At 33.2% G+C, this 26,662-nt stretch overlaps 1 pseudogene; it reads right to left on the bottom strand.

Annotated features, from left to right (window-relative positions):
• Positions 1-7,286: 7,286 nt before the first annotated feature.
• On the bottom strand, positions 7,287-8,319 carry LOC139494168 (uncharacterized; annotated as a pseudogene).
• Positions 8,320-26,662: the final 18,343 nt, after the last annotated feature.

Here is a 26,662-nt window from a genome sequence, read left to right as displayed (position 1 = left end):
AAATTTATATAGCCCTAACTTTGAATATAATAAGAAGGTTCAATACCTCAAAAGAAAGATTGAGATTTTAGTAATATCTCACATTCCAAATTGAGACAAGGAAACCTTTCTTTCAATTCTTACCATTGTATGTTATAGTCATGATCTGATGTTGAAAATGATTGTTTTTGGGAAAATAATCTGTTGTTTGCAATTTACCAAATAATTTAATTTTTCAATTCTAATTGTGTACATTACAAGAGTAATAAAAATGACAAAAATGGCTCTTCTTTAAGGTTAATGACCTTTTCAGTAGCCATTTGTGTACAAACTTTTCAAACTTCAGTAGTATAAAAACTTCAGATATAATGAATAATTGCTCTTCATCTTCCTCCAAAATGATGCTATGAGTTTGAATTTACAAGAAGTACATGACTGGGCATGTCATTTTGAAAAAGCTGATATGAGCAATTTTCAATGCTAGTTTAAAATGGTTAGAAGAATGGACAAAACTAACATAAAACTAACATAGATGATAAAAGCTCACTTGAGGTTTGAATTGCACATAAGAGCATTATGTTAGATTTAAAAAAAAAAAAAAAAAAGATTTTTTTGTGCACATATAAACTGCCAAACTGCACATGTGAGCAATCTGATTTGCATATGTTCCAGATCGTATGAGTATTTGGACCGTACTAGTACGTACGAGTACGGTCTGGACCGTATGCATACTTTTTCAAAATACTCTTACGGTCGGACCGGACCGTACACGTACAGTCTGACTTATATTAAGAAGTTGGTCAAGGTTATTAGATGCAAATGCATATAACAGATCAACATAACTTAACTCTCAAATTAATAAAAGAAATAGTTCAATTTTAAGTGAAATAAAAACTGAAAATCTGTTAATAATAGGAAGATGTGGTGTGAGTGCCAATTAGACACCTCTCCATCCAAGAAACAATTTAAAAAGTAAACCATTATAGGTTAAAGTACGGCCTTCAACACGGAGCCTTGGCTCACACCGAACAACAAGCTATAAAGGGCCCCAAAATTACTAGTGTTAAACCATTTAAACGGGAAAACCAACGGTCTAATCTATATAAACAAAGCGAGAAACACGTATATATTACATAAACAAACGACAACTACTCTACATCAGATTCCTGACTTAGGACAGGTGCAAACATTTACATCGGGATTAAACGTTTTAATCTCTACTTGTATTTAGTAAGTGGATCTGTAATACATTAATTGGATTTTGATCACTGAAATTGAAGATATCAAAGTAAACATAATGTGGGAAAACAATTGTTTTAGAATATTTAGCAGCTTTACAAAAAATGCAAAGGGACATGCATGAACTGCAAACATGATAATGTCAAGAAATTACGTAACTTGTGTCACCTTGGACGAGAGTACTTAAATAGGATTCAGATATACAATTTAACAAATATTTATTTCCAAATGTTTGTTTGTTCATTTTATCCATCTAATTGTATCATAACAATTTGTAAAACTTAAAATAAAGATTGTGATAAATGCTTGTTTAAATGTAACCCATATGATCCATTAACATGTATAGTCAGCTGGTATTGGACCATACGCGTATACTCAAATGGTCCGGACCATACATGTAAGGTCCAAATACTCATATGGTCTGGAACACATACAATTCTTACGTGCATCTCATGTGCTTTATATGTGGAACTCATGCGCTTTTGTTAGCAATTTCTGTACAGGTATAGAGGTAGGCCGTTTTGTATTTATCCAAATGGCCCCAGGAAACTTGATGTAAAGCATTACTATTTACTGTTTCATTGCATTTAATAGAAAAAGACTTTGTTGCAAATAAACCAAGATTTTTATAGAAATTTCACAGCCTAATTTAGTTTAATACAGATACAGGAAAAAGGCTGTGGATTTTCTATAAAATTTCCATATGTTTAGTATTGAATCAACAAAATGGTACAAAAAACTTAAATAACCTTCTGAATGAGTTTCTTGGATAATTGTATATGATGTTACCTTAAATCGGTCATTTCATCAAGACAATTTTCTTATATGTATTGGCAATTGTGTTAGAAACAAAATTGAAACCACAGCTTTATTTATAAATTGCACCATTTTGTCAATATTTTTTTCTGTAAATTTTACTACTTTTTGGATATTCATTCAGATTTGACCTTTATTGATAATTTTTCAACATTTTACTGTATATTTTACATTTTTTTGGATATTAGTATATGATGTTACCTTAAATCGGTCATTTGATCAAGATGATTTTCTACTATGTATTAAAAAACGTATTAGAAGTAAAATTGAATTTTTTTAATTAAAAATTGCAACATTTCCTCGGTAACATTTTTTCAGTCAATTTCACTACTTTTTGGATATTTATTAATTTTCACCAATATTGAGATATTTTTCAACATTTTACTGCAAATTTGACAACTTTTTTGATAATTGTAATTGATGTGACCTTAAATCTGTCATTTGATCAGGACAATTTTCTAATATGTATTGGCAAATGTATTAGAAGCAAAATTTTAACAACCAGTAAATTTTACTACTTTTTGGATGTTAATTCAGATTTGACATTTATTGATAATTTTTCAACATTTTATTGTAAATTTGACATTTTGTTAGATAATTGTATATGATGTTGCCTTTAATCGGTCATTAAATCAAGATAATTTTCTAATATGTATTGGCAAATGTATTAAAAGCAAAATTAAAACCACAGCTTTATTTATCAATTGCAGCATTTTCTTAAAAAATATTTTTACTTAAAATTTTACTTAAGAATTGAATGCTTCTTTTTGTAAATTTATTGGGGTGTAAAAGCGTTGACCGAAGTACATTTTGTATGAAGCGCGGAAGCGCTTAATTCTAAAAAATGTACGCACGGTCAACGCTTTATCAACCCTTTAAAGTTACAAAAAGAAGCATTCAATACTTATAATTACATTTTTTTAGCTAGGATCACGAAAACACGATTTTATCTAGTTTTATTTAATTCACCTGTCCACTTTTTTTTGTGGACCTCGTGTCATCATGCATGATAAATGTTATTGTCTCATGCAATTGTTTACGGAATAACATGTGATGTGCTGTTAGCCAATCAGAATAACGTATTATAATGAAACATACATCTTATGTAATTATTACTTTTTGGATATTCATTCAGATTTGACCTTTATTGATAATTTTTCAACATTTTACAGTAAATTTTTTGGATAATTGTATATGTTAACATTTCCTCGGTAACATTTTTTTCATTAAATTTCACCACTTTTTGGATATTCATTCATTTTTTAAAATGTTGAAAAATATCAACATTTTAATGTAAATTGTACACCTAATTATATACGATGTTACCTTAAATCGATCATTTGATCAAGATAATTTTCTATGTATTGAAAAATGTATTAGAATTAAAATTGAATCACCACAGCTTTATTTAAAAATTGCAGCATTTCCATGGTAACAATTTTTTAGTAAATATCACTACTTTTTGGATATTCATTCATTTTTACCAATATTGAGATATTTTTCAACATTTTAATGTAAATTTGACAACATTTTTGATAACTGTATTTGATGTTATCTAAAATCGGTCATTTGATCAAGGCAATTAAGGCTCCTTGGATTCATAAGCTTCCATTTTAGCTCACCTGGCCAAAAGGCCAAGTGAGCTTTTCTCATCACTTGGCGTTCGTCGTCGTCTGTTAACTCTTACAAAAATCTTCTGTAAAACTACTGGGCCAAATTTAACCAAACTTAGCCACAATCATTATTGGGGTATCTTGTTTTAAAAAAATGCGTCCAATGACCCCGCCTGCCAACCAAGATAGCGGACACGGCTAAAAATTTAACATAGGGGTAAATTTCAAGTTTTGTCTTTTATCTTGAAAACCGCTATGCATAGAGAAATTCTGACATTTTTTGGAGGTTTTGCTTATTACCTTATAAAGTGTAAAAGATACACATGTAGATAGAAACTTAAAAAAGCAAAAATGATCAGCAGGACAAGATCTACAAATTTGTCAACATGACTGAAATTGTCAGTCAACACTTTATAGAGTTATTGCCCTTTCATGATGATTTTTATCAAAAAATGGATATTGTTGAAGATGCAGGTGAGCAACACAGGCTCTTTAGAGCCTCTAGTTTATGCTGTTATTTTTAAAAAATATGATATTTAGAGTCATCTTCCAATTGCATGAAATTGCTCTTCAACTCCTTTAATATCTCTTCCATGCATTTAGTTTGTCCCGTCTCTCATTATCATAGAAACCAAACGTTAAGTAATAGAATTATAGAAATTGCAATTATGTATTTTGCAAAAAGCAGGAGCAATACTATTCTTGCTCAGGCAGCATAGATTTTGAACTGTGGCTGACAAAATTTGTGTTTTGTAGGAAATGTCCTGTAATGCGGAAAAAATGGTTCCAACTGAAACATAAACCTCATAAGAAGAATGTTACGCTGGAAATAGTTGTTCAAAGAGATAAAGAAAAAAAAGAAATATTCCTAGAACAACCAAAAGCAACAGAAACAGAACAAAATGTAATCATGTTTGTTATGACTAATACATAAAGTATCCCTTCCCTTTCAAAACTGGTGACCATAGAAGTAAATCAGCAAGCAATATTATATTTTGTCTCTAATAGCAAATGTTATATTTGTTAAAAATATGTAATAAATTTTATTTGCAACAAATATATGGAAAGTACAAGACTTATCCTACATTATTTGTAAAAAAAGTAAGAAAAAACTAATACTAATTTCAATTGTCTGTAAAAAATATAATTGTATCTGCAACAAATATATGGATAGTACAAGAGTTCTCCTTTATTATAAATTTGGTTTAAAAAAAAAAAAAAACTTCTGACTTTAACTTTCTTTTAAAAATATGTAATAAATTCTATAAGCAACAAATATATGGATAGTACAAGAGTTATATCTTATTATTTGTTAAAAAAATATATATAACTTATGATTTTAACTTCAATTACTGCACTTGATAGTAAGTGCATCCAGATCAATAACTTGCACATTCTTGTCACAGCATTGGCATTTAGTTTTTTTCAGTGCCAAGCACTTGGACAATCGAACCATGTATTGTTGTTAAACTGGCTGTTAACATGATATCTGATACGTCATCAGTGATGTCATCTATTTTGGTGATTTCTGTTGACATGGTTGTACTTAAAAAGAAATTGTCTCTGTACAACCTGGATGACAGATTACGGAAAATGTACCATCTATTTTCTGCAACTTTATCTATTAAGTCTTGATATAATACTACAGATACTCTGGAAGATTGGTCTGAAACTAGTGCTTCTCTTTTGATTTTTTTTTGGCATCATATGCTACAATTTCTTCTTTAACGGATAAAATTCCAATTACTTTGGCTTTAATGGAATACTTGAAAAAATAAAGAAAAAGCCATGATATTTAGGCAAAAATCAAACCAGCGCAGAGTTTAATAAAATCTATTTGCCATCCTTCAACAGTTAAATTTACCAATAAAGCTACTCGGTGGGGTTGTGACCATGAAAAAACTGTCCGACAGAAATATGTTGACCGTAGGAAAGACAACCATGAAATTTTTGAAATGAAGGATAGTGGGTTAGTTCTAAACTCCAGTTTCTTCAAATTTCCATATCTTGGTGCATCTCCAGATGGAATAGCCAATTGTGACTACTGTGGCGATATTTGCATCGAAATCAAATGTCCATACCGCAAGAGGGATGTAAAACTAGACGCAGCACTAGATAAGCGAGATTGTCTTGAAATGCGTGATAGTAAATTAGCATTAAAAAAAACTACCAGTACTATTATCAGGTCAAATCTCAGCTGTTAGTGTGCGAAAAGGAATATTGTGACTTTATTGTTTGGACTGAAGCAGATTTTCATGCCGAAAGGATAGAAATTGATAATGACTTGTGTGAATGTTGATAATTCTATTAATTCATGGGACAATTCAAGAACTGGATCAAGTAGATTAATCATTTGCATTTGTCAGAAGGAATATAATCCTGAGAAAGATGATGTTATTGGCTGCAACAATGAAAATTGTCCTTACATTTGGTTCCATTTCAAATGTGCAAAAATCAAACGAGTACCTAAAGAAGATTGGATGTGCCCGGCTTGTCGAAAGATTTCTAGTAAAAAAAAATAAAAAAAAATAAAATTACGTGTACAGTTTATAAAATCTTCCTACCTCTTCATTTTTTTTTTAAATCAGTGTGAATTTGTTAATGTCACATATTTTGTGTACAGTTAAATAAAAAGGTAATAGAGGGTATTAATACATGTAAATGAGACAGCAACCAAAACTTGACACAGAATCAACCTCATTATACATGTCACTGGTAAACAACTGACCATCACCAACAATTAAAATTGCTTATTCAAAATGATTAATATTTTCGTGTCTCAGTTTTCCGCTGGGATTTTTTTTGTTTAACATTGTTAGAATTGGCAAGCCTGAGTGACATTAGCTTACTATAGTATACAATACAAATGATTGCCAATGAGACAACTCTCCTTCCAGGTCAAAATGAAACTATTTTAGGTGACGGGTGCCACATGTGGTGCAGGATCTGCTTACCCTTCCGGAGCACCTAACATCACCCTCAGTTTTTGGTGGGGTTCATGTTGCTAAGTCTTTAGTTTTCTATGTTGTTTCTTGTGAACTATTATTTGTCTGTTTGTCTTTTTCATTTTGAGCCATGGCGTTGTCAGTTTATTTTCGATTTATGAGTTTGAATGTTCCTCTGGCATCTTTCGCCCCTCTTTTACACCTTTCCATACATATTGGTCTTTGCGCACACCGAATGACTGAACAGCATTTAAGCGTGTAAAGGGCATCAACATTACAAGTGTAAAAAAAAATAAACATGAGAAAGAGCAGTCATCGACTTGTTCTGCAAATGTATATATACATGTATGTACAAAACCAGAAAAAGGAAAACGCATGAACTTCAACTACAAACTTAAACCATTGAACAAAAGCCCCCAACTTTGGACAGATGCATATACAATGCAGCAGGTTTATATTAGTATGGATAATGCTCATTGTTGAAGGACATAAAAAGCTCCTGCTTAGGACAGGTGCATATGAAAGACAAATTTTGCTCATTGTTGAAGTGCATAAGTTGGTCTTTTAAATAATTGCTTAAATTTACTTAATTTGGTTTCAGCTTGTACAAAGATGGCTAACTAGAGATAGAAGATGATTTTGTGTTCAATATTTTTATACATGTATATGGACATGTGTAATGATAAATTACAATTCAATCAAATGGTACCACAGATTCACATAAATTTGTCAAAGAACAACAGACTGCCACAATTTCATCAACAAGAGGATCCTTTCCTTCATAACTTTGCATGAAGTCTATCGGCAATGTATCTTGCAAAATCGTATATTTGTTTCTCACAAGTCCAATTACTCTTTCAACATGTATGCGGACATGTGCGATTTTGCTTGTGGACTCTACTTCATGTGGCGATAGCTGACTTTTTCCCTTGGTAAATGCCGGAATTTTAATTTCAGCGCTCATAAGCTCTACACTTTCTAAAATGTCAAATTCTCTGTCTGCTAATATAACATCTCCTGGCAAAAGCTTGGATAATAATCCACAATTTTCAGCTATTTGTTTGCCACTTTATCGCCCACCCAATCCTTAAGACAAGAATGACACAGCTCCCTGAGGAGTTATTCCAATCAAGAACTTGACTGTGTTATGGTGTTTGTAACTTGACCAGGTTTCAGCACGAGCAAGTAATTTGGACGGTCTCTCAATAAAAATTTCAAAACAGTCTTGATTATTTCAACTTTTAGACCAAAACTTTTTTTCTAAATTCCATTGGCATGGTCAATTGCAATTGTTTCCCGTCTGGCCAAAATATAAAATCCTTCATTCTTCCATACATTACATGGATAACAGAGTTGACAATTCTTGATACTGTTGACTTAGATACTTCAAATTTGTATGTTAAGTCCTGTATTGGCAAGTTCAGTCTCAATTTCATCAAAACCAGCATTAACTTCTCAAATTTAGAAATAGGAGATCTTGAAGACTCGGGAATATAGAGTTCCAGAAGCTGAAAAACTTTCATAAGAGAAAGATATTCTGGTAGACCTGTTAGGTACTTCATCTTGTCCTCTTTTCCATACAAAGAATAGGGCGTTAACTTCATATCTGACACTCTTTCCTTCAAGTTAATATTTTCCGTTGTCAATCGCTGAAACTCACTCCTTTCAACTGTATTCCCAGATTCCAGTTTTCCTAGCAATGTGAAATTACAGTGTATGCCTTCCATAGCCTCCTCGTGATTGTATTAATTCAGTCATCCGACTACAAGCACCAAGCCGAGCGTTGGCTATTTCAAACACATAATTTCAAAATGTACAATACATCTCCCTACCATTATGTGACCACAATTATTCCTGGTCGTATAAATACAATTAGTAATATAAATGTTGAAACGCATGTTTGTATTTGCAGCAGTCATTAAATTAACAAAATTATTTTATTCATGTACCCCTGTAATCTTTCATTGTGCACTAGTGCTTTTTAACCTGTTCTGAAATCCATTTTTTTTCACTCATCATCCCTTATAACAAATGTAATAAACAAACAACAATTGTAAGTCACAGTTTATTTCTTTAACTCCATTTTCAGACACAAGCTCAAACAATTTATATAAAGTTAATTGTATCCTAGACTGGGTAACTTTGGAAACTTATTGAAAATTGCAGAAAAATCTTTGGCAGATCCTGTCCAGTTTTTTGCACATTTATGTTTAGGGGCTGGAATTTCTTTTTTTCTGTGCATTTTTACAAATGCGACATACTTTGCAACGAATGGAATGGCGAACATTTTTTTTTTTTTTTTTCCTCAAATTACGGTTGCAACCCCTGAAATCAAAGATGAGAATGTATTTAATTTTCATTTCGATGAATATACATACCATGTGAAAAAAAAAATTTCTCCTTGTATTAGATAATAATTTATAAATATTAGATTTGAGGTTTTACATACATACAGTCTCTTAGTGTTACCAATTTTATGAAGTTCTGTTCAGTTGTTTCAGAGGAGTAGTGCTGACAGACAAATTCAGTTTCATATTTTCGGTAATTTCTACGGTCAAGATATATAACTGCCATACAATTGTAGTAACACAACTTTCTAGTAATCAACTGTAATTTGGGGAACTGCATATACATGTAGTTTGTTTAAGACTAAACTCAAGTTTAAAAGTTTTTTTACCACATTTATTCTGTTCAAAATCCTATTCTGTGTCAACTATTTAATCACGATCCAAATTCAGAAGTGAATCAAACTTGAATAATAATTCCAAATGTTCAGGGTATAATGACATCATCAGTATTATCAAGCTGTCCCATGTGAAGTATTATATTGACTTATATTCAACACTTAAGGTAGATTCACTGTATACCTATCTTGTATTGTACCATAGCAGTTCATTAACTGGTTTGTTCTTTAGCTAAATTTGCAAATTTTGAGACAGATTTGCAATCTATGTGTGAGCCTTTTTATACGCCCGTCTTTTCTGTATTTGTTTGGCTTTTTAACTATTTGGATCTGAGCGTCACTGATGAGTCTTATGTAGACGAAACGCGCGTCTGGCGTATAAAATTATAATCCTGGTTCTTTTGATAACTAATTACACGGGACGTATTATGGTATACCGTTGTCCGTCCGTCGTCCACACTTCGGACAATAACTCAAAAACACTTTCACCAATTTCCATGAAACTTAAGTGAATTGTTTATATCTATTGACGTAAGCTCCCTTTCGATTTTTTTAATTTCAGATTTTAAGTTTTGGATTTATGTGGCTTTATTCATAAAAAAGGGGGGATTTTCAACACTTCGGACAATAAATCAAAAAGGCTTTCACCAATGTCCATGAAACTTTGGTGAATTGTTTATATCTATTGATGTAAGCTCCCTTTCAATGTTTATAAATTTCAGATTTTAAGTTTTGGATTAATGGGGCTTTATTCATAAAAAAGGGGGGATTTTTAACACTTCGGACAATAACTCAAAAAGGGGGATTTTTAACACTTCGGACAATAACTCAAAAAGGCTTTCACCAATGTCCATGAAACTTTGGTTAATTGTTTATATCTATTGATGTAACAAATAATACTTAATAAAATCTTTCAATTATTTGATATCTACCATGTAAGAAGAGTTTTTTTTTCAAAATGTATGTAAATTAAGGTCATTCGAATCATTTTTTTGTCTATAAATTATTAAACCGTTATTTATGATTTGTTGCTTCAGTGGATGAGATCATCGGTTAAGTACCAATGATTGTTTAACTAGTTAACTTAATAGATAAGCTTGCGACTTTATTAATTGAGGAAATTACATAATACATTTTTATATTCATTTATTAAATAGAGGATTATGAATCAGCCGCAAGACGCTGCTAACTAGCAGAGGATACCTCACATATAGAAACAGAGGGAGAGGAAGAAGAGAAAGAAAAGACGACACCATAAAGGAAAATCAGCCAACCGTGTCGATATGATGACTATGACTATGGTATATTTTTTTCTTGATCTATATGGACACATTCAATTACAACCAAATGACTACTGGGCTAGTGAAATTAATCTCCACCAGCAGTGGCATCGACCCAGTGGTTGTAAATAAACTCATCATAGATACCAGGACCAAATTTTGTATATACGCCGACGTGCGTTTCGTCTACAAAAGACTCATCTTCATGACGCTCGAATCCAAAAAAGGTCAAAAGGCCAAATAAAGTACGAAGATGAAAAGCATTAAGGACCAAAATTCCTAAAAGTTTTGCCAAATACAGCTAAGGTAATCTATGCCTAAGGTAGAAAAGCCTTAGATTTTCAAAAATTCAAAATTAAGCAGGACTTTAAATAATTCAGATGGTAGATTAGTGTGTTAATTTGTTAAAAAAAAATATGGTCAAAATACCTATCCGTGATGTTTAAATAACATACAGGAAGTAAGCATTGCACATATGTGTTTTGAATATAGTATTTACCAATTATGGACTTTTGACGAGATCCATAAGTTGTATATGGTGAACCTGTTCAGATAAAATTGACCGAGAAGGAATCCGGGTGTCAATATTATCTAACAAGTCCATATAATTAATATAATATATAACATAATATGTAAATAATGTATTAGAAAAAATAGAATTCAGTGATGTTTTGTGTACTTTCAAATTTCATGTTGCAAGATCTTCAATACTCTATATATTTTATTTTTACTTCTTCAAGTAACTAAAAAATCCTTGTACAAGTAGCTGACTGCTAGTGTCATCAATTGATTTAACACTTCTCTGATTGAAAGTGGTGTTGACTGCACTGAAGACACTTCACATCCACGAAAGCATTTTCTTCTGTCTGCATTTCCAAAATATTTGTTATACTTCATATAGATAAAACTACAAAATATTGTGCAGGAAAAGCTATTCATATTCCTGTATTATTACATGCACAGAGTGAAAAACATAAATGCCAATGGCACATGGAAAGCTTTGAAGTAATATATATATATATTTTTTATACAATACATTTTATAATGTGACATGGAAAAATGAAGTATAATAGAACAATACAAAGTTTTTCAAACATTTTTATTTTATTTTATAAAGTTTTTGGAAACTATGATTTAAATATTGTGTTTAAGAGGATTACCAAGGTATGAAGGAATGGGCACCTGTATGGCAGGGCAGAGTCTGTCAGCAGAGGAAAAACTTTGTTAAAAAGAAAAACCACCAACCAGACAGCAGACAAATCAGCTAAACAACTGTTTAAGAAAATTGTTAGCCAGGTTTGTCATGAAGTTTATTGTCTAAATAAGTCTTAGACAAATCCATGGCAGCAAACGCGCTCTCGAGTCAGATAATGACTTTCGTTTCTCTTTTATCGGAATTTGTTAAGGTTCCTGTTCTTCAGTGTCTGATGCATCTCTATCAGGAAAAGCTTCCATGTTTAATATAGAGAGCAGAAAAAGCATGTCCCGCTTTGCAATGACTTCGATTGCCAAAAACTAATTATAATTCACTTATATTAACAAAACCTAACCCAAAAACTTGACAATCTGTTGACAACTACATCCAAAAAACTTCATTTTCATTAACAACCACAATATCACCAGCTGATGATAACAACTTTCATGTATTTAACTCTCTGTATAACTTTGATAAATAAATACATCTCTTAAATGTCTATAGATGAACAGGTTTCAACCTTGATGGAAGATTCGCGCATATGTATTCTCCGTTTTCTTTATATATCTAGGTTTGGTACAATACCACGGTTATTCTTGATGATTTGTCAGATACCATTGTTTCTCTTTACTCTTTTTCGAACAATAAACCACAATTTCGTCTTTATCTGATACAAATCCAACTACTTTAGCTTTAATGGAATACTGGGGAAAATAAAGAAAATGCAATGATATAGGAATGAATAAGACAATATGTACTAATAGTGAAATTATATGTGACAACAAATTTTGCGAGATACATATTCATGAACAGGTCCAAATAAAGATTATAAAATATTTTTGTATTGATTTTGTTTTTACATTGTACTTTTTTATATGTTCAGTGTATGTTCACTTGTGTCAATGTGTCTTTTGCTTGAGTCAAGCCAATTCAATTAATACTTAAGTGCATCTTTCTATGTTGTGATGTTGTTTCAGATATGGGTGAAGGTTTGGTATCATTATCACGTTAGTCACAAGACAAAAACATGTCTTTGAGCTGATAAACCAAAATCTGTCAGCGAATCAGAAGACGATTTACATCAAAAATAATTATTCATTAATTTTAAAGAAACCTGTTAGCCAAACCCCTCATTTTTTTTTAGAACAATGCGAACATTTTTTTCGACATTACATACTCATTGTTAGAAGTGATGCATATACCTCCCTTATAGAGTCTTCATATCCCACCTGAAATGTTTTTTAACTATTTGAGACTTAATTAAGTCTTAATATTTTCTTTCAAAATTTCATTTCCAAACTCCTTATGCAGGTGCTACTGGTGATCTGCTACTTTTGTTCACAATTGGAAAGCTAAAATCATTTCTTTTGTAGTAAAGTTTTGTTCTCAACCGACCCTTATTGTGAATTTCATTCCATATCTTCTTATTTCTACTGGTACATACGAAAGTATATTTTACATCTACCCTTTCCTATTGTGTAAGCTTGTCAGTCATACTCTGAATTCAACCAGCCTCAAACTAGAATAAAGAAGTTGGGCAATTCCTGGAATTTATTTAGTATTGTTCTTTTCGCCATCGATATCAGTTACTGTCCACAACAACTCTTACTTGTTCATTTTGTCTTACACTTACATAGTTATTTGCCTTATAATGTTCGTAGCCGAGGACAATATTTTATGCAATACACCAGTAGGTTTTTTTTTCTTTTTTTTTTAGTAATTTAACAAGAGCAGGTAACAAAGTCGGCATCCACTTGTGTCTGCACTCTGAATCATATAAAATGCATATAAAAAAGAGAAATCACCATTTTTTTAAAACAGTGTTTGGTCAATTAATTCATAATTTAAAGCATCATGAAAATGTCCAAGGTGAACAGACAACTGATCTTACATATTGTTACAGTTATTGCAATTGAAAATTCAAAGATAGTCAAAGACGGACGAAAGATACCAATGATATGCTTCAACTGTTTCGGCCATCGAGGAGCGACACAACTGGAAGGAGCAGAAGGTAACAGCAGGTGAGGACCTGGACAGGCCAAGTTGTTACTCGGACGTGAATGCAACCAGAAACCCGTGATCGTCAGAAAATTATCCTTCTGCACTATTTTTTCAAAGGTCAAAATATACAGCTGTGCGGCATATTTTCAACATTAATAAAACTTCTTAGAGTTTAAACTAACACTAAATTTCTTGACTACCGCTATCTCGACTGTAGGGTAACCACAGATTTCAATGTAAACAATATTCACATGTATATTTACTGGTAACATTCACAAGTTATGTCTCTATGGGATGCAACCTAGAGATCAGAACTGGGAACCAGTATGTAAACAAAATGAATTATCTATGAATATTCCGCATCTCCCCAACAGAGGCGTGGTTTGAGAAACAGCTGTAATTGCAAAGTGCAACCTATAGATATATTACAAAATAGTTCTAGGTAGAAAACTGGACAGCATTGATGATTCAGATGTTCTGAGTAGTGACACGAATAATATAATGGTAGAAAGGGATAATATATTAAAGTCCGCAAAGACAGAGATGGACGAAATACACAACCTTCGTCTATGTCTAGAAGTGCAGTTCTATGTCGAGGTGAGCGTTAATCAACGTCAGTGGGATAATTATATGTAGTTTCTTATATATGTCGTGTACATTTTATTATTTTGTACAGGTTATTACTTGTACAAAAAGTTTGTAAGAGTAATTACTTGTATGGCATCATACAAGTTATTACTTGTAAAAATATAATTGTATCAGTAATTACTTGTACATTTTTGTTGAGAAAAAGGTAATAACTTGTACATGACAATATTTTGAGTTTTATTTGTTTCTTCTTTTACATTAAATGTTTTATTCAAAAATTCCTTTCTGTGGGTTTGTCAGTCCGGATCTTTTTCTTTATTTGTTTAAACTATGAACATGTATTACTGCTAGTAGTCTGTTGTTATTTATGTGTTATCGTCATTTTGTTTATTTGACTTGGTTACATCTTCTGGCATCCGACTCGGACTTCTCTTGAACTGAATTTTAATGTGCGTATTGTTATGCGTTTACTTTTCTACATTGGCTAGAGGTAAAGGGGGAGGGTTGAGATCTCATTGTTTAACCCCGCCGCAATATTGCGCCTGTCCCAAGTCAGGAGCCTTTAGCCTTTGTTAGTCTTGTATTATTTAATTTTATAAATTATTGGTGTTAAAATTAAACAAGGCAGGGCACATATTACCACTTGAAGAACCAGATAAATTTCTGAAGATTGATTATTGGTTGCTTAACGTCAAGTGGCAAATATTTGATGCATATTCAGGACGAGAACAAGTTCACAATAGATACAATAGGTAGGTTTTGTCAAAATAGAGGCCATCTGGGATGATGGTCTGGGAAATTTGGACTGCCACTGGGGAAATGTGGGTATTTTGGATAGGGACACAAATTTTGCCTTGCAACAGGCCACATACGGACTCCTCAACGACCTGTTGTAAGGGTTCTTAACGTGAAAAAAGCGGGGCACTCTCTTTACACGAGGCATCGGATTTAACATCCTCAATCTGACCGGACGTGACTGAACTTTTCTAAATTTTTGTCCCTAAAAAATATACTCTCATTTTTCCAGTGGCAGTCCGAATTTACCCGACTATCATCCCAAATGGCCTCTATTATGACAAGTCCTACCTATTGTATTTATTGTTAACTTGTTCTCGTCCTGAATATGCATGACATATTTGCCACTGGACGTTAAGCAACCAACAATCAATTTTCCAATTTTTATCAATTCATTCTGAAGATATATCAATGTCCATGGTAATGAGCCACTGGACGTAAAGCAAATAACAATCAATAATTCAATCACGGAAATTCACCTTCTCTTCCACTTTTTATCAATTTATTCTAAAGATATATATCAATGTCCATGGTAATGAGGCTTTGAAGAGGAATATCGAATTGAAAATAACTCATTTTATTAACACACAGCAAGAAACCTTGCTTTGATAAATATATATGAACACACTAAATGCGTTCTTTTAAATTATTAACACATTTACTAAATTTCAAAGTTCTTCAAGTACGAAATTGAAACATATTTTATTTATTTTACAGATTTCAGCGGCAACCACAGTGTCAAGAGTATGGTCAGTGCTTTGATTTCTAGTCAATTAATAGTCATTTTCTTGTTCTTTGACCCAGTTTTGAACGAGAATGGTTTAAGCCTATCATGATGCACAATTTGCATTTTAGATGTCGCTGTCTTTTAAGCTTATATATTAAATCCGATATAACTTCTACAACAAGTTATGGGCCATCCTAATTCCTTTGTAACTTTGGACTCCGTTTTGGCTTTTAAATTTACAAAAAAATAGGCAATACTACATTGCCTGTCTGGTATGTGTTCTCATGTGCCGTAACATCCTAGGACTGAATTTAGTCGTTTCATGTTCTGATGAATGTCATTAAAGCCCAGGAAAGGTGATCATTCCTTTTAGAAAGTCTATGGTATCGATAATGCTTATTATATTCGTATGTAAGAGGTATTGTATTTTCATGACATCATTGTCCTTCCTTTTAAGGCGGGTTAATTATAAGTCATCAAGCCACCGTCTATAGATCTTGTTAGCACAACTACGATTAAACCAGTCGGAAATAAGGTGTGTTTATAATAACCTTTGAAACACATCTTATTGAATTATGGATTAGTCATTTTCTGAAGTCTAAATAATTTTCCCTACCCGAAAAAATATGTTGATTGAGTCATGTTTTGATTTATTGTCATTTTGTATTATTCTGCTGCTCTTGAGATCTGGAAATGATCAAATGAATGTTTGTGAAGGTTGTACTACTGATCTGAGCTCTGGAAAAAACGATGGTCAGATGAATGAGGGTGAAGGTTGTACTGCTGATTTGCGCTCTGTGAATAACGATGTTCAGATGAATGATAATGGGGGTTGTACTAATGAACTGAGCTCTGGAAAGGACGATGTTCAGATAAATGATTGTGAAGGTAGAACTGCTTATTTGCACTCTGGAAAGGACGAAGGTCAGATGAATGATGGTGGAGGTTGTACTACTGATATGAGCTCTGGATATAACGATGGTCAGATGAACGATTCTGAAGGTGGTGCTGCTGATCTGCGCTCTGGAAAGGTCGATGGTCAGATGAATGATGGCGAGGATGGTTGTACCGTAGGTACTCGAGTAAAAGTCGATCCGTGGTAATTTCTCTTTTTAATATGTATCTTATATGATTCAGAGTGCAGACACAAGTGGATGCCCCTTTCAGCTTTAAAATCTAAGGATTCAGTCTCGACCCTCCTACAAGTCGGTCTGAATTGGGACTTTTTTGCAGCAGACTGTAACTGATCATCGGTAAAATCAAGAAAATAAATTGAGTTTTATGCATTGAATGAATGTTTTGATTCTTGAAATGATGATATAGATTTGATGTTCATCCTAAAAATGTATTCTGTTGATAATAATAAAGATGTTATCATTTCTTGATTCTTGTTTTTATTCACTGTTTGATTTTGCCTCGTGATGTTTACGTAAGGCATCAATGATTTTGTAGTGTATGACCAAACACATATTGTGTAAAAAAAAACCACCGAGTATAAAGCAACATGAACCTAAATAAAATATAAGTCTAATTATAAAATTCAATTAATCAATTAAATCATTCATATATTGAGACATATCATAGACACCATCAATATTAAAAATGAATATTACTGTTCAAAGTCAAAAGCACAAATGTTTAGCACAATGTTAAATCAGTACGAGAATATCATAAAGTTCACAACATTGTCATTATTCACGTGAATCTTGTAGCCCAAACCCAAAAATTTCTTCATCATCACTATATTCCTGGAATAGGAGTTGCATTTGGCGATCGGATAGTGGAATGTCGCCGTAGATATCATCAAGTTCACTTTCTTCTGGTTCAACCTCTGCTGCAGTAGTGTTGTCTGATGATTTGATGAGATCATCGTAGAGAGTCGTCTTCTGAACCATCCATTGCATTCGAAATGCCAGACTTCTTGAAGGACTTGATGACAGTTTCCTTCTGAATGGAATCCCATGATGTGATTGTCAACTCGCAAACCTGTTGATAACTTTCTCGTTTCTTGTTACCGCCTTTTGTGTATTTGTTCGTACCACTTATCATTCATTCTGTCCACAATTTCCTCATTTGCGTCTTCAATGGTTCGTTAAGGCTGTTCTATTTTAGCCATGGCTAGAAAAGCCATAAGAAAGATGTTTGTCAGACACCACTTTTTGATGGATCTTTAAGAACAATATTTGACGCAACAGCAGAACATATGCTAATATTTTCAACTAACAATGGCATGTCAAAAGCAGTTCTTACAGGGAGTTTACAGCGTGCGAAATATATCCTTCCTATAAAGAAGCACTTATTATCACCAATCCACTTCTGATGCCAAGTATACAGTACAAATGCTGCATTAATGACTGTAAATGCTTTCCAATAAATGACAATGTCCGCAATTGCTCAGTGTGTAATGAATTGCTACATTACAAAGACAGTAAAAGGTGTAAGAAAACTTACAACTGCGTGCATGTTGTCCCTGGGGTCAACCGCTGGTACGGTACAAAAAATCTGGCAAAACTTATACATGCAAATAAGGTGAAAATAAACGTCTACTGACGGTAAAATATTCAAAGATCAGATGAAACATGGTATTTCTAAAGATTTTGATGAATCTGGCTGTGTGCCGCTAGCTTTGTTCACAGATGGAGTTAATCCAAATAAAAACACTGCAGCCATTAAATTGATCTGGCCTATCATTCTAACTTGGATAACTCTTCCACAGGATATATGCTATTTCTTAGGTCCAATGATGTTGTTGGGAATTGTACCAGGTCATGGACGTAAAGAACCAAAATCTCTCAACCCCTACATATCAATTCTAGTTGATGAACTACTTGGGTACATGGAATGAAAGATGTATGACTCCCATATAGAGGCACTTGTTCCTGTGAAGATTGCTTTGATGCAGTACTTGTGCACAGGAACTGCATTTATCAGGTCAAGCTGCATTGGGATCGTGTGTGTTTTGTAAAGATGGTGTCCGAAGCAACACACTCAACAAGGCTATACATGTTTGTGGTAGACCATTTTTACCTACAAATTCGCCACTACGACTTGACACAAAATCATTTGCCATAAAGAGTACAAAAAAAGTCCGAAACCAGTCTTTCACTAATGAGAAAGAAAAAGGCGAGAGTTCGATTAAAAACCAAATAAAAAGCAAATTTGTGTAAAGGGTATTATCCATCCACTCACCTCACTACCATATTTTGATAGACTTAAGCAGATGCAGACCGATGGCATGCACACTATCTCTGGTGTCATTAGCAACATACTAGACTTGACTGGTGGCAAAACAGATACCATTAAAGTTCGTACTTGTAAATAATACCAACGACTTGAAGATAGTTGGCAGGAACCAAGAAAAACAAGCTGCACCCAAGACTCCTACATTTATACCAAACAGAGATGAGTCAAGGACACGGACTTGAAGTCCTTCTCCTACGCCTGCTCGAGCTAGACTAATTTCACCTAATAGAGATGTATCAAGAGGACACAACTCTCAAGTCCTACATGTAGGTAGGATCAATCAAGACTAATTTCACTTGACAGAGATGTATCAAGAGGACTTAACTCAAGTCCTACATCAATCATTGGTGGTTACACCAAATAGAGATGCCTCAAAGAGACGGGACTCAACATATAGGCCTGTTCCTTCTACTAGTGGCCGACCCAGACACTTGATTGTTGATTTTTGGTTGCTTAACGTCGAGTGGCAAATATTTTATGCATATTCAGGACGAGAACAAGTTCACAATGAATACAATAGGTAGGTTGATATAATAGAGGCCATCTGGGATGATGGTCGGGGAAATTTGGACTGCCACTGGAAAATGAGGGTATATTGAATAGGGACAGAGATTTTGCCTTGCAACAGGTCACCTACGGACCCCTCAAAGAGTTGTTGCATTTTCTGTGCTTTCTGTAAAATACTTGGTGGGGTCAGGGCCACGGGTAATAACGAAAAGACACAAGATATGTTTTTTTTTTGGCAATACATATTTAATAAGTATATTTTATATATGATATGATTTTTAAAATAAAATAAGAAAATAGGATTTGATTATAGAAAAAAACAATCAAGTTTAATACTAAACTTTTTCCGACTCCTTTTTTGGTACTGAAAAAAATTACCCTGAATAACCCAGGTTACGTACTATAATTGGAACGCCCTAATTAAACATGTTTTGATGCATCTGCTAAAGATGGATTGTCATGACCTTTTTATGAGCGGAAAGATAGATTGAAAAAAAATGCATGACCAATAAATTAAATTTAATTTAGGTTGATGTTCTTAATCTGTCATAGATGTTTAGGACACGAATGACAGCCGGATGATATAATGAGTGCTTTTAAAAAAAGTTGAATTGAATTGAATACAGCTGAAAATTATCAGTATTTCAAACTAAATAAAAACTCCGTTCTGAGAAAATTAAGTTCTATTACATGATAACGATATTTATTAACAATCTTGAAAATTTCTTTTTTTTGCTGCTATAATTTAATAAAGTGCTGACAGGATAGTTTTAATTTAAATTAATTACATTCAGATGTTAAATAAATAACAACAACAAAGAAACAGATTGTTTTTATTGATCTTGTTACGACTTCTTCGATTTTCTTTTGAAAAAATGTAATTTGTTACAATTTTCTTACTCTGTCTAATATCTGTGAATGAACAATCTGTGTTTTGTCTTGTATGAATGTGTTACTGTACGTAATTCTGGTGAATCTGACCGGTATGAATCTGTCTATTTCAGATAGAAGAAAAATGGCAGCAAATTTAAATATCTTTGATGATGATTCCATTTAAACTTGGAGCAAGTAAGTATCTACCTGAATTTTCCTTTTTTGTAATTATTTTGCACACATTCGTTTTACTCAATCTAAAGTCTCATTAATAATCAATTTAAATTTTTGAACGATTGAAACAATTTGTCTTTTCAATATCATAAAATATATTTCAATAAGTGTGAAAGATAAAAATGAATGATTTATCTTTTTATTCCTTACAGTTCTCAAATGAATCGATTTCTTGCCAGGATTTGGTGACGAGGAGAGGGGAGTGTAGAGCAGTCCCATCCATTTCGGGACGACTTTCAAACCAATAGTTTCGCAAGTTTCTTTTCTTTTCTTGTAACTTGATGTCAATATAACCAGCATTTTACTTACTATTGGAGGTTTTTTTTGGTCAACAATTCCCAAGTTTATTCTCGGAATGAAAATGTTTCTTTTCAACATGCAACACATTATTTCTTCTTTTGTTTCTTTTTTTTTTCGTTTTCGGATGATAAATTTGTGTATTTATTATCGTAAAAAAAAAGGATTTGCATACATTTTATCTTATGTTTCAACATGTATGTTTTCCAATCGTAGATATTCAAAACTTCTTTTTTTAATTTTTACAGTACCGGGAAAGGGTTTTATGAAAATAGAATCTTTGATGATGCATCTTCTTCTTCAGCCCTGTAAGTTTTGATTCATATGATTTTGTTTATATTGTTGATTCGGCTTGTTTAAATGATTATAATCCCACGGTGTAAAAATTCCTATAACGCTTAGATAATTAATGTGTACGTAGCATAAACGTTCCTAATGAATGGACTATTAAACTGATGAATTTAGTTATATACTGTTGTTCCTATTCTTTTTTATGGGATGGAACAGGAAATAGAAGATTAAGAAAGTATTAAGAGAAAAAAAAACCGTTTACAATTGGAGGTAAAAAAAAATATGTGACCCAGATTAATATCTGTTGTAGAGTTGTCACTGACTCAGACAATATATATTTATATATGTAATTCTTTTTTAGAAAAGAAGGTAAAAAACAAGAGAAAAAGAGAAAGAAAATAGGAGAAAGATGCAAGTTCTTTTCCTGAATGAGTACTAAAAGATCAAAATGTTATATTAAAATACGATAAATGATCACTATTATTAGCTCACCTGACCTGAAAGGCCTTATTTATATAAAAAAAATGAACGAAAAAACAAGTATGTAAACATTTATATGCGTGAATTTAAAAACTAGACATTATGATCTTGAAAAACAACTTTAATATTATTTGTATCATTTTGATATTCTAACTTGCAGCAATTGCTTTAAATTGTAACAAATTTCGAATTAGCTCTCGCCGCGATATAGCCTTTTTGTGCTAATGCGACGTAAAGCAACCAACAATCAATCAATCATCAAAAACTTTAACCTGAAGCGGGACAGACAGACAGACGGACGAACGGACGCACAGACCACCTACTATCGTAGGTGGGACATAATATCGTAGGTGGGGCATAAAAAGGTAATAAGTTGTTTTTGCATCTGTATGAATTCCGTTAATTTAACAAAATAATTCATAAAGAAATTAAAACAAATATAAGTAAATAAATTATTTTATTACTTTTATAACACAAATTCAACTTTGGATTCAAACAAGCGTAATGTAACACAAATAATACAACAGCCAGACATCAAATCACACATACCCCAAGGGTGACTGGGGTATAGAAATATGGTCACTTGGTTTTCTCCAGACCGGCAGTAAAACGCTTGCCGAAGTGGGGCGTCCGTTTGGCTGTGCGGGATGTATCAAGTTCGCAGTCACGTCCGGTCAGAAGGGGGACGTTAAATCCGATGCCTCGTGTAAAGAGAGTGCCACGCTCTTTGCACGTTAAGAACCCTTGCAACAACTCTTGAGGTGGCCTGTTGCAAGACAAAATTTCTGTCCCTATCCAAAATACCCTCATTTTTCAGTGGTAGTCCAAATTTCCCCGACCATCATCCCGGATGGTCTCTATCGTATAAACCTACCTGTTATATTTATTGTGAACTTGTTCTCGTCCTGAATATGCATGAAATATTTGCCACTGGACGTTAAGCAACCAACAATCAATCAATCAAATCACACATTGTAGCATAAACATTAGACAATCACTGTATACAAGTCTATTAAAGGTGATTAATCTGTTCTACTTGTAGAAGGTGGGAGGCTGCATCACCAAACTCTACTGTTGTGACTTCCTGGTTGCAGTGTCTGACCTCAAGTTCGTCTAATATGTTGTTGATTTCTACATACTTCTGTTTTGGGGCCACTCTCTTCCTACCGGCTGTATACTGAATCATGGTAGGGCGTTGAAGGCTTCCCCATGTTTCAGATGTTTAATTAGTTCAAAGATGTTTGGATGTGCATGCATGACTAGATGATGAATTGTTGTCCTAGAACCATGTTGGTAGTGGTTCCAAAGGTGATTGTTCTGTTCAACCCAGTATGTTGTTACATAGAAAAAACTCCAATATATTTATCATAATTTTTCTTTATTTTAAAGTATTTCTTTGATAAATAAGAAAAATATTACAAATAAACAAGGTATTATAACAAAACAATATATCAAATATGTTATGCTTTGAAAGAAATACAGGTAAATTTTAGTGAAAATCTAATTAATCTTGATTGGTATAAAAACAAATTATTTATCAAAACATCTACTGTTATTTGCAAGTGGAAATAGAAGGAATATTATTTTTAAAAGGGGGAATAGGAGGAAGACACCATATATGGGAATCCAAAATATAAATATTGTCACTGAGGTAACACTTTATTTGACTAGGATACTTCAACGAGGGGCTCCTATAACAATACATTTTGCAGATACGGATCAATCAATCTCGACCATGATCTTTGTTTTTTGGTAGTATGCATATTGTAATAATATTAGGTTGAGGCAAACTAAGATGAGAATGTTAAAGAAAAAAGTTCTGTCTCTATCCAATATACCCTCATTTTCGAGTGGAAGACCAAATTACCCCGACAATCATCCCAAATGGCATCTAATAACACGACATACCTATTGTATTTATTGTTACCATGTGCTCGTCCTGTGCATAGATGAAGTATTTGCCATTAAACTTAAAACAACCAACAATCAATCAATCCGTCTTATCTTTTTTTAATTTTCTTGATTTGGTTTATCTGTCCGGCCTGGATATGGCAGCCACTAACAGTATCTGCCGCTCCATTTCAGGTCAGCTTGGATGTACGGCCACTTTACTTTAGTTGTAGTTCCCTCCTCGTAGAACCATATGATATCTGGATTTCCCCCATCTACAATTCATGAATATAAAAGTAAACTTAGTTGGGATCAACGATCCATCTCCATTCAGTTGTAAAAGGTTATTATAGTATTAGATGCAATTTTTACAGTTTTTTCATTTTGAAAATATTGTATAACATTGAAACCAAAAGGGTCGTCATTACTCTATAATCACAGCGAAAATTTAAAAGACTGGGATTTGATTTTGTAAATACTTGCAAAATCTGTCATATAAACACACTCAAAACAAAGGGAGATATCGAGAGAGAGAAATCGCGTTTTTGATACGAAAAATTAAAGCTGTGGTTAAAATGTTATTTTACACAAAAGGCGCTTCAAACAAGAGATATGTTGCGTAGAAGAATACTTTTGTAAAACTGATAAAGCTGAAGACCCTAAAAATCTTATTTTTCTGGATTGAAATATATATGCATGTTGGTTATTATCTCATTCGTATTATAACATATTTTGCTAATATATAACGGACAGACAACAGTATTCCATAAATAGGCATATACTAATATATTAAAGTAAATTGTCACCATTACTTTATTGACACCTTTATTTTACTAGTGAATTAGGTATAGAAGTTAAAGTCTTATTTTCTGCTGCATCTCTCTGTGTTCTCAGTGCGATAGAAGGAATTCGATCTTCTTGGTGAAACTGGGGTCATCTAACTTGGTTTTGAAATATCGAATCGGATTACCAAAAGACCTTTCTGGAAATATTTTACGAAGTACATCGGGTGTTGCACGTCCTTCTAATTCTATTACTACTGCGACAACTTTGTATAAATGGTCAATAAAGCGGTTGTATAACTCAAAGTAAGGTCTCTGGTCCAAAACTCTTGTAAGGCCGTCTGAAGTTTATCTTTTTTTAGCAAGTCTGCGTTTCAGGATATTCCATACCATTTCATTTTGGTTGATATCGGGAGATTCGAAAGACCAGCAGTCCCACCACTTAATGCCATTCTCAATCAAAACTTTTTGCAAGCTTGGAGCGATGTTTTGGGTCGTTGTCTTGTTGAAAACGGTGACCATCGGGATAAACAGATTTGAAAAAAGATGACAAATTTGTCTTTTCAAAAAAATTTCAACGAAAATCTCGGACCTAGAATCCCGTCGAAAATTAGAAGACGTGTGGTTCCCCTACGACTAATACCTCCCCATACATGCACTTTCAATGGATGCTTCGGTAGTTGAATTGGTGTAGCATATTCATTCCTTGAACGACAAACAACAAATTTGTTATCCTGAAGTTACAATGATTTCGTCGGGGAATACAATGTCAGTACAATTGTGACCCGTAAGGATGACTGGAGAATAGAAATATGGTCACTTGGTCTTCTTCCGTCCGGCAGTAACACGCTTGCCGATGGGGGGCGTCCGTTTGGCTGTGCGGGATGTATAAAATTCGCAGTCACGTCCGGTCAGGTTGGGGACGTTAAACTGATGCCTCGTGTAAGGAGAGTGCCACGCTCTTTGCACGTGAAGAACCCTTGAAACAACTCTTTGAGGGGCCTGTTGTAAGGCAACATTTCTGTCCTATCTTTTATACCCTCACTTTCCAGTGGCAGTTCAAACTTTCCAGACCATCAGATGGCCTCTATTATTTCAAGACATACCTATAGTATTTATTGTGAGCTTGTTCTCGTCCTGTATATTCATGAAATATTTGCCACTGGAAGTTAAGGAAACAACCATCAATCAATCAATTACATCGTTCTACAAATGCATAATAATTATCATATCTTTGTTTTAATGAAATGCCATTTTAATATTTCGTAATAAAGGAATTATTTAAAATGTGTTTCTTGTTTTTCCAGATGCTTGATGGGGTTTTTGAATTCAGCTTCTCCCTATTCAAATCTTTGCAAAAATGCAATAATTCATTTTAGGGAAAAAATTGTTTTCAGATCATGTTTTTTCATTATGTTGGTAATAAAAACAGCAATAATAAGTGAAAGGAAGATGAAATTAATTTCAATGGGGCTTTTTCATTCTCTTCATGGCTGTGTTAAGGACAGAATGTGCACATGTTTTGTTAAATATTTTTTGTTTTCTTGCTGAAGTTATTCGGGTTGTTGAATAATCATCCCATTACACATGGAACGTTGAAAATAAAATAAGAAAACATTTAATTAAAAATCAAAAGCATGTACTCCCTTCTGATTGGTTAAATTTGTTTTTTCACAGCAGCTTGGTATTGTCCTATTACCAGCACCCAAATGTCCATGGGTCCACAGACTATATTGTCTATAGGTGGCATATCTGTTACAATCCTCATGGCCGTTTTGTTGAGCCATTAAATTGTTCCTATAACGGATTGCAACCTCCAAAATGAGAGCATAAAGCACCACATTACTAAATTTCTGAAGAAAAAAACCCCATTAAAACTTTTATTTCTATGGAAGTAAAACTGGAGAAAGATAATTTTTTCAAACAGATGATTATGAATGTAATGTTGACATCCGTTTTTTTAAAGAATGGATATAATAAAGAATGAATTTTCACTAAATGACGATAACATGAATTAGTTTACATCCTCTATATATGGACTCTATATTTTATATGACCTACAACAATGAGAAACCAATCAACCAACGACAACCATCGAAGTACATGCTTCTGGTTAATGAATATGGTGGGGCTAAACATGTGTGCGTGCGCTCAACCTCCAAAGTCCTCTCACGCACGATATAGTGACAAAAGTGCTATTGAAA

This window comes from Mytilus edulis, chromosome 11 (genome assembly GCF_963676685.1).
Source record: "Mytilus edulis chromosome 11, xbMytEdul2.2, whole genome shotgun sequence".
Lineage (NCBI taxonomy): Eukaryota > Metazoa > Mollusca > Bivalvia > Mytilida > Mytilidae > Mytilus > Mytilus edulis.
Note: the sequence above shows the minus strand (reverse complement) of the source record. Positions and strands in the feature narration are given on the sequence as shown.